Below are 16965 nucleotides of genomic sequence, written 5' to 3' on the forward strand. Positions count from 1 at the left end.
TACACACTATTCTCTTTCCCCAAGATACGTCTTAAGCCAATAGAGATGTATCTGCATCCATCTAAAAGGTTTGTGAGAGTTTTATACTTACTCGAGTTATTTTGCAGGAGTCAAAGAAGCAGATAATCTTTGAGATGAAGAGGCTTGGAAAATCCACCAATCACACGTTTTTTAAAAAAGGTATTTGAAGACTGGTTCCAGTCATCTAACACCAAAATTAAGATGTAAAATATGGATAATATAACTAGGAAAAAGATATTTATTGAGATTATTACTGGAAAATATAATAGCAAAACTATCTATCTAGCCAGCTCGATGAATAATACACAATGAGCAAGAAACTCGTTATAATAGGAAAGCATAGAAAATGTAAAACATCAACAAAATGATAGAAGAGAGAATGGATATCACTTTTATGGCCCGTTCACTCTGCTCCTTCCTGCTAAAGGTCTGCACAGAAAACCCAGAGAGCTTGTTGTGCTCCTATCAATGAAGCCCATCTTCCCCCAATACTAGTGGGCCCACCATTGCAAACTCATTGGAAGACCAACCCGATAAGTCTCAATTTGTACTTACATCCACATTTCCCCTAGAAACCATCAGGAATAATGATATCTTGTCTTATTTTCCTATTCATGTTAGCCACCACATGAATCCCGAACTCCCTAGATTATCCGTAATTAGGAAAGGGATACCTGAAAAGGCGAAACATTGACCTACAAGATCCAATTGTATATGGTGGTACTAGACCTTATTAGATCCAATGGCTGGAGAACATAACACAAATTTTGTAGTGCTTGCTTTATTCTCCTGAAATAAAATTTATAGACAACATAACCTATATGCATGCAGAATTAAATGCTATCATACTGGGGTAATATAAAGAGAAAACATAAGGACAATTATTTGTAATAGATTAATATGTTTGTTGTTAATGTTCAGGCATGACAACACAATGAAGAGTTAGATGTTTACAATGATGAAAAGAGTCATAAGAATGTAATAGCTGCTAAGGCAGACTGATACAGGTATATTTTATTGCAACTCAGCTATAGAGCTAGTGTGGGTGGTAATATGATTTTCTAAAATGTTGGATAACTCCTGGTAAATGTCCAAACAGAATACAATACAATACAATACAATACAATACAATACAATACAATACAATACAATACAATACAATAGTTAAATGGTAGTTCCGATTCCTAGAAAATTTAGTGGTGATTAAAATTGTGCAGGAAATCTTTATATTTATATGTAAAATGGAGATAAGTTCTAGGTGGACACAATTATGAGAAAGTTTTTCATCTACATTAATGTTCAGTGGGATATTCCAAGTTCATGTGTTGGTGTGTGATTTTTAAAAAAACACACTTATTTTTGACTGTACCATTCCTTGCAGGAATCTAGCAACTTTAGCACACTCCCATTAAGTGTAAGTGTTGCTACCTCATTGTGACAGCTGAAAACACACGCACAAATTTCCAAAATAACCCCTAGGGGGTGGTACTGCCTTTGTTGAGAAATATGATCTAATTAGTCTGTTCATTGTAATTAGGAAGAACTATGTAAGTTCTAACTTTGGCTTTGCCTACAAGTGTATGAAAACATCTCAATACTATAGAAGGTGTTTGAGATGTTCCCAGAAAAAATTAATCAACTGAAGTATTTGTATTCCACTTTTAGGATGTTTAAATTCAATTTTCAGAATCATTCTTTCTTGTTTTGAAGTTGGACAAGGACTTCTGCATTGAAAATGATTATCATTAAATTCTCTAAAAGCTGACCATCATAAAAAATTTTGTAACTATTATGGTAGAATTTATTCTAACATTTATAAGGGAAAGAAAATTTTGCTTATAAATGCAGTGCCTTTATTTAATAAAACTAAATTATTATAAATAAGTATGTGTTTTAAATTATATAAAACAATAGAATAATTCCTTGATGATACAAATGATTTTGCAATTTTAAGAGTAAGTAATAAGTAATATAAGTGCATGTAAAATAATATGGAATGTGAATGCTAAATATAACAAGTGATCAGAATGATGTAAAATTAATTGGAGAGCCCTAGCTGGTTTGGCTCAATGGATAGAGTGTCAGCCTGTGGACTGAAGGGTCTCAGGTTTGATTCCGGCCAAGGGCACATGCCCAGGTTGCGGGCTCGATCCCCAGAAAGGGGTGTGCAGGAGGCAGATGATTAATGATTCTCTCTCACCATTGATGTTTCTATCTCTCTTTCCCTCTCCCATCCTCTCTGAAGTCAATAAAAATATATTTAAAATTAAATTAAGTGAAATTAATTGGAGAAACATTTTTATATAGGAGATTCTAATTCTAAATGGTAAGTACAGAATGTCAGGAAACAGGATTATATTGGAAGAGAACTCATGGAATATGAAAAGACATAAAGATGGAAAACAGTTTGTGAGGTTACACAGTTGCAGAATGAAACAATGCTGTAATTACTAAAGTCTAAAGAGAAGGTGGAATTCATTATATCTCTTCTTTAAAAAGTCCACTTTTTCTTTACCTTGGTATATTTAATTTATTTTAGCAAGGCATCAAAAAGGTGGAGTCGTAATCATACTAACTAGACTTTTTGAGCAATTTGACTTCTCCTTACTGAGGATATTGATTCCAGTCTTTACTTTTACACTCTAGTTTCCTATTTCACAATGACATTGGAACATAGCTATTCCTCTAGGAAATTTTTGATGTATGGTAGGTGTAGTAAACCCTCAATTTTGCAGACCTTGATTTAACAGACTTCAGATTTAATGGACAAAATTTCCAGTCTGTATGTCCTATGTGAAAATTAACACCTTATCAACTTTAAAATGCTTTTGACCAAGATTTGCTTATAATTAAGTTAACAGGTTATTTTTTGTTATTAATTCACTGTTATTTTTAACAAATTTTAGCAAATAGGCCATAGTTTGGAAAAAACACTGTAGTAATTTCACCGACGTAAATAAATATTACATGTCTACAACCACAGTGTACATATTTAAATCCAAGAGCCACCACTTGTAAACAACGTGTGACAAATGATTAGCACCTGATCACATTGCATCTCGCGGGGTAATTGGTTCTGTTGTCTGGTGGCATGACTTTCTGCAGTAGTTTTAAGTGTGTGACTGATGACCCCAAGTGCCCTAAGCCATACCCCGGCTGTGTGCATTTGTTTACTGGTGGTGACTGGTGAATGCATGCCTTTACTAGACTATTCAGTATAAATGTAAAGGTACAGTAATACATATAGAAAAGTTTGCTGTGAAATTCAACTTTTCATACATAATTTTAATTACATAAATGTGTCTACATAAGTGAAAACAGGTAAACTAACAAATTTGTCAATTTTTTAACATACGCATTTGGAAAACCTACTTTATTATACAACTGACTTTCGGCTTTAACTGACAGCCCTTTGCCTGAATTAGTTCTTTATATTGAGGTTTTACTGTATAATCTGGTTATTGAAGAGCAATTCAAGACACAATTCTAGTGCACAGTGAAGCTGTTTGTTCTCAGAAATACCAATGATTCAGTTTTGGAGTCTTGAATAAGTAACAAGCAGTTAAACAGCTAACTGCTAAAATTCTTTTTATGGGCTTTGCCTAGCATTTCTATTTCTGCTAATATACAATTTTTATGTCCAATTATTCACTTTCTACACTTATTCCAGTTACCAAATAAAACACATGTTTGGCTATACTAATACTATATGTACATATATATGTGTGTATGTAAGTGTATGATACACTCACATACACACACACACATACACACACACACATATATATACACACATTATATATAGAGTATGTGCATGCATATGTAGAAAATGCAAGTTGAATTTAGTAAGGAAAATAATTTACATCTACTTATTAGGTTAATAAAATATCTTCTACTAAAATAGAGGCCAGGTGCATGAAATTCATGCATGGGAGGGAGGGGTCCCTCAGCCTGGCCTGCACCCTCTCCAATCCAGGACCCTTCGGGGGATGTCCAACTGCCAGTTTAGGCCTGATACCACAGTTTAGGCCTGTGGGATCAGGCCTAAACTGGCAGTTGGACATCCCTCTTGCAATCAGAGACCGCTGGCTCCTAACCGCTCACCTGCCTGCCTGCTTGATCACCCTTAACCCCTCTACCTGCCTGCCTGATTGCTCCTAACCTCCTCTGCCTCGGCCTCAACCACTATGGCTTTGTCCGGAAAGTAGGCAGGACTACTGGAAGATGTCTGGTCAACCCGGTCTAATTAGCATATTACCCTTTTATTAGTATAGATATTTAAAGATTTCAATTGATTGCTAATTTGGAATAATGTAAACCAAAGGAATATAAAGGAAGGGGCCACATATCAAAACACCATTAATGCCCCAATTTCAAATCAATTACATCAACTCATTGAAAAGCTTTCTAAATTGTAAGTAAATATAAAGAAGTGTGACAAATATGTCAAATTTAAAACAACCTTGTCAATTCAAGGACACAATTAATTATCTACATTGGCCCAGTAGGTCTGGTGGTCTTTCTTTAAATGGGACACCTGCTTTCCTTCTCCTTGTCACCCTGGCTTCTCAAACTCATCCCCACATCCCTGTCATTGTTTAAGCGCATTGTGTTTCTAAAAGGATGTGCATAGGGGTCATGTTTAAGCCATTGTCAGTTGTTATTATAATTACAGTGACTGTTATCTAGTGAAAGCTTTTTTGGCAGATTTCCACCCAAAGGCTAAAGCTTGCATCCAAGTTTATTTTCATTAAGCTATGGGGATTTTTCATTCTGTTTAAAATGAGATTTAAATCCAGGTTTTTTTCTATGTTTTAAATAATGTTACCATTATTGAATTCCATAACTATCAAAAGGAGCTTTCAAATTCATTTAAAAATCAATTAACTGATTGTCTTAAAGACTGTCATAAACAGGACATTAAATCATATATGACACATATTTGTGATGTTGATTAATAAAATAGGTACATATGGTATAGTATTTTTCTGAACTTTTGTTTATGAAAGAGGAAATTTATAAAATTATGAACTATTTGTTATTTAAGAAGGTCATGTTATACTTCGTGATCAGTAGGTAGTAGTCTTATAGTTATGCCTATGTGTATAAATAGTTCCAAATGAACAGGAGAATAATTCCTTGGATAAATGTTACTTATAAGAAAAAGTTAACAGATTTATAAGAAAGATAATTTAGTAATCAGAATTTAAAAAGGTATGCTATGTATGATGAGAAAACACAAAATATTATCTATTCTCTGAGAATTTTGCTTACTCCATTGTATTCTGTACCTATGTGTATTGAAAGGAGAGAGAAGATAACACCAACATCCTAAAAATGAAAGTCATTGATTATATAAATCCTTTCATCAAAATTATATTCTAATTAAATAATCAGCAAATAACGTCTTTCAGATATAAATGTACAAAAGTAGAACACAAATGAAAAGCACAGACCTAAGACTACCAGATGGCAAGATAATAATTGGAAAATTAAAAATGCAAATTTTTCTTTTTGTATATCTAGAGCTCATATACATTTCCAAAATTGGTTGTTTCACTTCCAACATTTTAAATTGTGATTTCCATAATTGAAGGATATTTATGTAGACACAAGTATATATACTTCCAAATATTTAAGGGAAAAGAAAATTAAAACCACCATGAGATTCCACCTCCCACCTGTTAGAATGAATATTATCAATAAGACAAGAAATAATAAGTGTTGGCGATGATGTAGAAGAAATGGAACCCTCATTCACTGCTGCTGAGAATGTAAACTGGTGCAGTTACTGTGTCAAACAGTATGTAGCTTGTTCAAAAACTTAAGAATAGAGCTATCACACGACCCAGCAATCTGTCTTCTGGGTATCTATCTAAAAAATTTGAAAACATTTATCTGTAGAGATACATACCCCTATGTTCATTGCAGCATTATTCACTGTGGCCAAGGCATGAAAACTACCTAAGTGTTCTTTGGTGGATGATTAGTTAAAGAAATTATGGTACATATATGCAATAGGATAAAAAGATGAAATACTGCCATTTGCAACAACATGGATGGCTCTTAAGAGTATCATGCTAAGTCAAATAAGTGAGATGGTAAAGGTCAAAAATCCTATGATTTCACTCATATGTGGGATATGAAACAAAAAGCAAAAGAACAAACAAAACAAACTCAAAGACACAGGCAACAGTATGGTGGTTACCAGAGAGGAAGGGGGGTTGCAGGAGGACAAAGGTGGCAAAGGGGATCAAATACCACATATGGCACAGAAGGAGACTGGACTTTGGATGCCAAGCACATGATGGAGTATACAGATATTGTATTATAAAATTGTATACCTGAACTTAAAAAATAATCCTTACCCAAGTATATGTTTAGAGAGAGGAAAGGAGAAATATATGTATATATATGAGAGAGAGAGAGATTGGTTGCTCCCATGTGCCTGTGCCCCAACTGGTGATTGAACTTGAAATGAAACCTAGGTATATGCCCTGACAGGGAATCAAACCAACAACCTTTTGGTGTACAGGACAATGCTCCAACCAACTGAGCCACTCAGCCAGGGCCCCAATGCATTTTTAAAACGTTTAAGATGTATGCAATAATCGAAGAACTGAGCCAAGTTGCTCCACCTCTTAGACTAAGACTCAGTTTCCTTGTCTGCAAAATGGTACTCCCAGAAATTAAAATTATAAGATTGTTGTGATGCGTTCACAAGCAAACACAAAGGTCCAAGAATTAAGGAGAATGATAGTTATCTATGTCTATGTCCCAAAACTATTTCAGCACACATGTGATGGCATTTAATCCATATAACAGCACCTATAAAGCTTTCAGCAGAAGGTCCCTTATTCACAACTTCTTAACTCATAAAGCAAATTAATGATCTTCTATGTTTTCTCAGTAAAACATACTGGCTAATGCCTGCCACATTACAGACCTCCTGAGCACCTCTGCTACCACACATGGAGATACTAGTATATGAATATAAAGGTCAGTTGTTTATCACTAGTTCTATGAAGCTAAGTCAAACACAATGTAAAGGTTTTATAAAGGTGAGTCATTAAGGAAATAATTGCTAATGCATTAGAAGAGTACAGGCTTTCATGAACAGTTGATGTTTAGGTTTTATAAAATTAAATGCAATATATTTCATAGTTTATCTTTTATTTGTAAAATGAATAAGAGTAATCAAATCATTAATTATTAAGCAATAACAAGAACCAAATAGAAAGCTTTACATTTAGCAATTGCTCTAACTATACACTTTTGGGTTACCCTGGCAATATTTGAAACATGAACTCATGTGTATCTACACTAATAAAAGAGAAAATGCAAATTGACCATCCCTCTGCTGTGCCCACCAGCCAATCAGAGTGATATGCAAATTAACCCAACAGAGATGGCGGTTAATTTGCATACATAGGCTGTGGAGCGAAGACTGAAGACAGCATACAAGGAAGCCAAGCGCTGCAGAAGGGAGCGAAGAGGCGGAGAAGGGAACGGAGCCGAGGCAGCGGAGATGAGAGGGAGTGAGACGGCGGAGATAGGAGGGAGCTGAGGCAGCAGAGACAGGAGGGAGTCAAGGCAGTGGAGACGGGAGGGTACGAGGCAGTGGAGAAGGGCTTCGCTCCCTCTCTGCTTCGCTCTGGCCACAGGAAGCCCTATTCTTGCAGGAATCTGCCTGCAACAGGCCTCTAGTATTTAATAAAATGAAAGGATTTTACGGTACTGTGATGCAGGGTTACTATATTCAGTTAGTTTGTGATCTAAACTGCATATATATTTCAAAAAGAACACTTCCTAAATAGAACTACAAAAATATAAGCCATACACAGCATTCTGATGTTGCCATGAAATAACCTCCATATGGAATTTTCTTGCCCACATTTTGGAAAAGAAAACTACCAAATAAACTCAGCTGTGCCACCTGAGTTGGCAGCAGTGATGTTTGAAGTTGACAGTAGAACCTGGAGGCAGAGCTGTAGGAAGTAAGCTTCCTGTCAGAAATGTAGGGCTCACTTTACTGAAATAAGGAGGCCATTAGACCGATGTGGCTCTGATACTGTGGCGGCCTGTGTGTAAGCAATGCAAACCCTAAGCCTCTAAGTGCCTTAGTGTTACAAAACCAGAAGCTAAGGACAAGCAGCCATTCAAATAATTCCCCTTCTTCGCTCCTGCACTTTTTCTATGTAAGTCTTTCCTCTGGCTCCTCCGTTAGTGGAGCTCTCCTAATACTTCCAGTCTGGCCCTGCACATTTGGAATGGATTGCTGACTCAAATAAACTCTCAAAATGTTTAATATTCCTCAGTTTACCTTTGAACAGGTCTATAAACTGGTACTAACAGACCCATTTGTGGACTATTAACAGCTCTTGGTTTAGGCTTTCCTACTTCAGTCAAATCAGAAATATTTGCTCAGTGGTAAGGAGTAGGGATAGGATAGTTCCTGTTCAGTAATGGAAGATACAAAAGAAAACAGACGAATGTCTTTATTCACAGTGGATGTCATTTGGTTGAATATAAATTAGATAACATTTTGAGAACTCTCACAAAATATTTAGGATTGCAGGGTGTAAAGATGATCATCTTTTTGAATGACAATGTTTGGGAAAAATAATGTTTAGAATATTCTGAGTCACGGATTCTTTATTGCTTCACCTGTGTTAAAAATGTGGTCCCCCCACACTCTCTTTACCCAGTGCCAGACAGTTTGACCTAATCTCTATATATTTTGGGGGGAAGAATCACAAGTTTAGTCTCTGCTCCTAATAATGTAAGTACATGAAGAAAGACGAAAGAGGTAATACTATGAGCCAAAGAAATGAGAGAGAGAGAGAGAGAGAGAGAGAGAGAGAGAGAGAGAGAGAGAGAGAATCTCCTCGTTTAATATGTCATTGTTTCTGAAAGCAACAACAGCAACAATGGAACACTGACTATAACTGGCTTAATTAATCTTCAGGCACAGCCTCCAGTATTGCCCCAGATTCAAGCTGACATGTGTTGACAAATGCAAGACATTTGACTCTTTGGAATCTATTGTTCAGTGTGGCCTTGAATTTGATATAGTTACAAACCTTGAGACTGCATGTTTTCAGAGAATCAGTAATTGGAATCAGAATTGAACTGTATGTTCCAGATCACAGACTATTTCTATATATATATGTATATATATATATCTACACTAATAAAAGAGAAAAATGGTAATTGGCGTACGGCGATACCCTTTTCATTGGCTAATCAGGGCTACATGCAAATTAACTGCCAACTAAGATTGGCAGTTAACTGCCAACAAGATGGCGGTTAATTTGCATATGTAGGCACAATGCAGGGAGGCGAAAGGGAAAGCAGGAAGAAGCCCCCTGCCACTGACAGTGATCGGAAACCCAGGGGGGGGCTAAGAGCTGGGGGCAGGGCAAAGACGGCCCTGGGGCCGCCTTTGCCCTGCCCCCCAGCCATGATCAGAGAATCAGGTGCCTTTTCCGCCCTGGCCAGTGATAGCAGGAAGTAGGGGTGGAGCCAGCGATGGGAGCTGGGCACGGTTGAAGCTGGCAGTCCCGGGAGCTAGGGGTCCCTTGCCTGGGCCTAAAGCGGAGCCCACGATCGCAGGGCTGCTGCAGCTGCGGGTCCCCGCTGCCCGGGCCGGACGCCTAGGCCAGAGGCATTAGGCCTGGGCAGGGGCAGAGCCTGCAACTGCGGGGAGCTGGGGGTCCCCTGCCCAGGCCTGACACCTCTGCTGGAGGCCTCAGGCCTGGTCAAGGGGCCGATCCGGTGATTGGTGATCAGAGGGTGATGACGGTCAACTCCTCTGGCCGAGGCATCAGGCCTGGGTGGGGGGCTGAGCCGGGGATTGGGAGGATATGATGGTCCCCTTGCCCAGGCCTGAAGCCTGGGTCAGAGGCATCAGGCTTGGGCGGGGGGTGGAGCAAGCGATCAGAGGGAAATGGGGGTCCCCTGCCCAGGCATGATTCCTGGGCCAGAGGCCTCAGGCCTGGGCGGGGGCCAGAGCCAGTGATCGGGTGGAGATGGGGGTCCCCTGTCCAAGCCTGACACCTCTGCCAGAGGCGTCAGGCCTGGGCAAGGGGCCGATCAGGTGATCAGAGGGTGATGGGGGTCTACGCCTCTGGCTGAGGCATCAGGCCTGGGCAAGGGGCCGATCCTGCGATTGGAGGGTGATGGGGGTCAATGCCTGAGGGCTCCCAGTATGTGAGAGGGGGCAGGCTGGGCTGAGGGACACTCCCCCCCCCACACACACCCAGTGCACGAATTTTGTGCACTGGGCCCCTAGTGTGTATATATATATATATATATATATATATATATATATATATATATATATTCCTAAAATAATAATGCTCATAAACTTTCTTTATATGTAGGAAAAACACTTCTAATTGCAAATAGAGATGAGCATACCCAGCAATGGTAAACATCCAGAGAAAAACACCAATAGTTCACTTTTTGTAACAGATGGTTCTGACATCATGTTACTAGAAGTTTCCCTAATGGCTGTTTTAGATTTCTATATTGCACTCTGTTAAAACTTCAGATATATCTAAATGCTTGCTGTTGCTGATTGTATGGGTATGATTCTGTAAAATCAAACCATTGTTGGTGATAAATAAGGAAAAGAAACATCATTTTTTCCAATTAAAAAAAGGAAAGAAGTTTGAATTAAATTAGAATTTCTATAAATATTGATGTTGTTTATACAAAACAACATGAAATGACCATCAGGTTAAATGCCTTGAAAAGTTGAAATGAGAACAGTGGTCTCTATGTTCTTCACAGGAGAAGCATGAATATTTCCTCATATTTTGTGTGTAGGTGTGGGTGTGTGTGTATGTTTGTGTGTGTGTAGAAGGGGGTTGTAAATCACAGTGTAAAAAAGCATATCTTCCTCTAATATTAAAATGGAATGACAATATGTCAAAAAAATTTGTCAATTAGAATGCTTCTTAAGTGCTTAACAATTTCCCCTTCTAACTATAAATCATGTCATCGAATACAAGAAATACCAGCTGCATTGTGGACAAAGGATATTAAAAGATATTTATATTTATATAGACAGCACCTGTCAGTACCTATAAAATGACTGACATACAGTAAGTACTCAAAAATGTTTGCTGATAGGTGGATATGAAGCTACAAGGAAACTGCATTATAAATGATCTGATATTTCAAGAAACATCTTTTCACCAGCGGTATCTTAGAAATATACAATTTTAAAGATTGAGAGGTAATAATAAAATTATAAATGCAGATTTGTAAGGTGATTAGAATAAACGTTTGCCTTTACCTAATCACTGTTTTTGAATATACATACAGAGACAGTGCTCCTAGAACGCAAATGGGTAAGGATGGTGAGGTTAGGGTTGGTGGGCCTAATGGTGCCTATGTCACTGCAGGAGGAATTATTCAATTATTCTAACAAAAAAAGATGGAAGACAAAGGAATGATGTATTCCCAGTGGAAGATGGGGGTTGACCTGGGAACTGGGCACATTAATTTCTAAGAAGAGAATTTGATCAAGACCCAGCTAAATGAGATGCACACAACAGGGAGGCCCACACGTTCTGTTTGTTGGAAAATATTGGAAGGGGTCAGTTTTTTCTCTTCCAACACGAAGTATAAAAAAACACACTGTGGAACAAGGTAGAGATGCAGAGGCGGAGCATCTGTATGACTGATTTCTCACTGGAACCTGCGACGTAAGGGAGATGTGAGCATCAGACATCGGAGTGGTGGACTTCCCCAGCAGTGCACTGAGAATATCCAGACAACCCTGACTTCTCGGGTGAATACCAGCTTCTCTGATGAGAGGATGGATGGCTCAAGAGGTGTCCAAACTGTTCCAATAATTGCCAGACGTGCACCTATCATCTTAAGTTGTCTTACTGAGTAGAAAAGAAAAATAGCATGAATATAATTTTTTTCTTAAAGAGGCAACTTTAAGGTTTTCTTATAAGCAACAATCAAGCGAAAAAAAGAAAGAAATGAAAAAGCCCCTTCTATGGTTTCATGAGTGTTATGGTCTGAATTATGTCCTCTGCAAAATTCATATGCTGAAACTCTGAACTCCAGTGTCTCAGAACATAGCAATACTAGAGAAAAGGGCTTGAAGAGGTGGTTACTTTAACAAGTGGCTCTTAGAATGGGCTCTAATATAATCTGACTGGTGTCCTTTATAAGAAGAGGACATTGGAATGCACAGAGAGACACCAGGGCAAGCATTCCTGGAAGAGAAACAGTGAGAGGGCACAGTGAGAAGGTATCACCAGCAAACCAAGGAGAGAGACCTCACACGAAATCAAAACTTCTTAGACTTGCAGCCCCCAGAAATGTGAGAAAATAAATTTCTGTGGTGTAAGCCACCCAGTATGTGGTATTTTGTTATGGCGGTCCTAACAAAATAATATAGTCAGTAACCAAACGCACAGAAAATCTTTGTAAATATAACAGGCTTCTTTTTTTAAAAAAAAGGACATTAAGAGTTGATTACGTTAAAAAATGGCTCTTAGAATAGACTCTAATCCAATCGGACTGGTGTTCTTTGTAAGAAGAGGATATTTGCATGCACAGAGAGACATCAAAGCAAGCAAAAGACTTCTCTATGTTGAACCACTAATCTGTTCTTCTCTACAACTATATTATTTCTATGATGTTATATAAATAGAATCAAACATGATGTAAACTTTAGAGATTGGCTCTTTTCACTCAAGATAATTCTTTTTTCTATAGCAAAAGGTGGAAATTTGTTGAGAAACAAGCACACACTCCCACGTGGGGAGGGGAAAGAGTCCCAAGACAATTCTTTTGAAATATGTCTATGTTATTGTGTGCGACAATAATATATTATTTTATTGTTGTATAATATGCCATATTATGGATACACCACAGTTTGTTTAACTTTCATTACTGAAGGATGTTTGAGCTGTTTCCAGTTTAGAGCTTTCAAAGATAAAACTACTATTAACACTTATGTACAGGGTTTCATGCAGATCGATAGGTTTTCATTTCTCTGGGGAAAATGCAGTCAGTATTTTTTTTACTACTATATGTACCATACTGTCTTCCAGAGAGGCTATACAACTTTACATTCCCAGCAGCAATGCATGAAATATCTAGTTTCTCTACATCAAGGAACAGATAATACAGATAATAAAATAATATCAAAATATGGTCATTGTTTATTTATTTGGAATGTTTTTATTGATTTCAGAGAGAGGAAGAGAAAGGGAGAGAGATATTGAAACATTAATGATGAGAGATAATTGATTGGGTGCCTCCTGCACACCCCCTACAGGGAACGTGTTCTGACAGGGAATCGAACCGTGACCTCCTGGTTCATAGGTCGGTGCTCAACCACTGAGCCACACCAGCTGGGATCATCTTTTATTTTGATGGTAGCATGCTCTATTCACCCAAGCCTCGTAGCGTGTTGGTAAGCTAGCTCTCTGTAATTTAAGAGAAAGTAAAAAAGCTCTGATTTATAGCAATTGCTTATTTGCAAGGTATAGATATTTCTGCCATGGCTGATTTCAAACTACCTACCATGTGACTTTACAGAAAGCAAAGTTGGGAAGATATGCAATTCCCACAAGTTGGCACAAGCCAATTCTAGCACACAGCTGCACAGACACGCACACATATGTGTGAGTGCACGCACACACACCAGATTTATCTCTTTCATGAATATAGATAGAGAATTAAATAAAATGGTCTCATAAATTTTAAAATTCTAGAGACAGTACAAGCTGGGAAATAGAACATTTACATTAATGTGTATATTTATAGAATAAAAGAAATTAAAAACACCAAAATGTTAATGGTGTGCATTTCTGGGTAATTGGATGAGGAATGGTTTTAGTTTTCCTGATTGTGTTTTTCTCAGTATTCTAAATCATTTTCAATGTACATTTTTTTCTTTTAATCAGAAATAAACAATACTATACTTACATAAGAAGAGAAAAACTGTTTCTTTTTTGAAATGAAAAGCAAAAAGACCTACAGAACACAGCATGTGTGAGAGACAACCACAATTTGAAAAAGCTACAGAGGAGTGCCTATTGTTATGGGAGGGCTAAATTTCAGCTGAAGAAAGAACATGTAGGGAACTTGCAGAGAATTGGTAGAGTTATAGAGAAATTTGCCTATGATTGGTTGTGCATTCCAGAGGTTGCCCTCTAGAATAGATTTCAAGAGTTGGGAAGGATGGGAGATGGGTTCTGAATAAGTAATATACAGAGCTTTATGGGCATGGCTTTCTGGATGCGAGACAACCCCAGGACACTCAGCCTTCTGTCTTAGACTTGTCAAGATGAACAAGGTAAGTAAGAATAAATTGCATGATGTGATCATTCTTCTGGTCATACAGGTAGACAGGGGTAGAGAGGCTGCAAATGTTGGGGAAGGATAAGAATCTATCAAAGATGAGTGAGCTATCAAAGATGTGGGGCTACTGAGGAAGAGTAGGTCAAAAGTGAGGCAAAGTTACCAGGAATATTTAAAATTTAGAGGATATGCATTTCAAACTAGAAATTTGGTGTTGGCTTAGAAATATGATCAGTAAAAGGTCAGTCCTACTGTAATCTTTTTAAAATGGGCATATGAATCTTAGAGGAAAGGTGGGGGTGGGCAGGTGGGTGAGAAGAAAGCAACCAAAGAACTTGTATGCATATACACTGAGTGGCCTGATTATTATGACCACCTGATGTTTGTAGGCAAATTAGCTGTAATTTCGCGCTGAGGTTGCTAGAGGGCCAGACCATTATAAATAGGGAAGCAGGTGTTTACCATGACAGTAGAAGTGATTTTTTCTGAAGATATGGGTAAACAACACGATTTAACAGCCTTTGAACATGGGATATATATATATATATTCCCTATTTATATTGTTCTGGACCTCTCGCAACTTCAGCAGGAAATTATAGCTAATTTGCCTACAAACGTCAGGTGGTCATAATAATCTGGCCACTCAGGACACAGGCAATGGGGTGGTGAAGGCCTGGGTGGGGGGTGGGGGTGGGCTAGAAGGGGTCAATGGGGGAAAAGGGGAAATATTGTTGAAAGCAATACATTTCCCCACCTTTGCCCTTTCCACCCAGACCCTCTCCACCCCAGGCCTTCACCGCACTACTGTCTGTGTCCGTGCACTATGCATTATGCACGTGTGTTCTTTGGTCAATCCCTTCCTGTCACCCCCATCCCCCCCTCCTGAGATTTATCGGTCTGTTCCATGCATTCATGCCTCTGGACCCATTTTGTTTGCCAGTTTATTTTGTTCATTCAATTCCACATATAAGTGAGATTGCATGATATCTCTCAGACCGGCTTACTTTGCTTAGCATAATAATCTCCAGGTCCATCCATGCTGTCGCAAAGGGTAAGAGATCCTTTTTTTTTTTTTTTAAGATATATATTTTATTGATTTTTTACAGAGAGGAAGGGAGAGGGATAGAGAGCTAGAAACATCGATGAGAGAGAAACATCGATCAGCTGCCTCCTGCACACTCCCTACTAGGGATGTGCCCGCAGCCAAGGTGCATGCCCTTGACTGGAATCGAACCTGGGACCCCCGAGTCCACAGGCTAACACTCTATCCACTGAGCCAAACCGGTTAGGGCAAGATCCTTCTTTTTTTACAGCCACATAGTATTCCAGGGTGTAAAAGCATCACAGCTTTTTTATCCACTCATCTACTTATGGGCACTTGGGCTGTTTCCAGATCTTAGCTATTGTAAATAATGCAGCTATTTAATCTTTAATAGAATTGTGGAAATAGCTCACTCTATTATTTGCACGAGTAGAGCTAGCTCAGCAAAGAAGATAGAATGATCAAAATTGTATGACCAGTCTCAGCATGATCATTTTCCAGATAGAGCACTATCAATCATATGAAAAACATGTTACTGATTACAAAATACTGCTAAGTAGGCAGGACTGTAAATGCTGAAAAGAATAAGTATTTCCTATTTACTTTGCATTATACATGTTTTATGTATAGGATAAATTTGATTGATGAGCTTTAAAGTAGTTACAGGAAATGTTTGGAGCAGATACAGAAAACAAAATCGATAGTGTCCAGATAAACTGGATTCATGTAAACAGATTTATTATCTTGACATTCCACTCAAAATAGTCTATCTAATTTTGTTATAATAAAAGTTAAACATACTTACTATAAAGCAACAGGAAACAGATAACTCTGATGAGACACCATTATTAAAATCTCGGGGCTTGAATATAATTTGTGAGCCGAGCTTCTTTCAGAAATTATTCTGTTCCCAGATTAAGGTCATTTTATTGTTTCCTCTACCCCACTGCCTTGAGGACTCAATACAACCAAATTCTGCTCAAATTTTGCAGTAATGAGCTAAATTATTTTCAGTTCCAAAAGAATTTAAGAGTAGGTTAAGTTAATTCAGGTATTTTTAAGTTAGTTGAGTTTTTCTGAGAGCTATGCATGGAGGAATTTGTTTAAAAGGTAGAACAATATTATAATGCTCTCTAACTCATATGATTTGTTTTTAATAAACACAGATAACTTTATATATGGAGTTAAAATTTTCTTTTTTAAACATGTCTCTTTGTCTTTACTCTTTCGGTGGTTTTGTTAGTTTCATGAACTAAAAGTATCTACTTGTTCTGATTGCCTCAAATTTATTTCTCCAGCCATATAAAGCTTAGTTCTCCAGAAAACTACCTCCACTTGTATTTTGAATAGGCTTCTCAAAGTCAGGATTTCTAAAACTGACTTTCTAATTTGTCCTCCCCCCCCCACTCCCCCCACTAGTCCTGCAGCTGCCATAATCTTTTCTGCCTCAGTATTAGTAGTTCCATTGTCATGGCATCTTTCTGTACCTCCCTCTTTCTTATACCACACACTCCTATCTATGTGAAAACTCCTATCACCTCTTCCATCAAATGTCTAGAACC

The sequence above is a fragment of the Myotis daubentonii genome, chromosome 10 (assembly GCF_963259705.1).
Source record: "Myotis daubentonii chromosome 10, mMyoDau2.1, whole genome shotgun sequence".
Lineage (NCBI taxonomy): Eukaryota > Metazoa > Chordata > Mammalia > Chiroptera > Vespertilionidae > Myotis > Myotis daubentonii.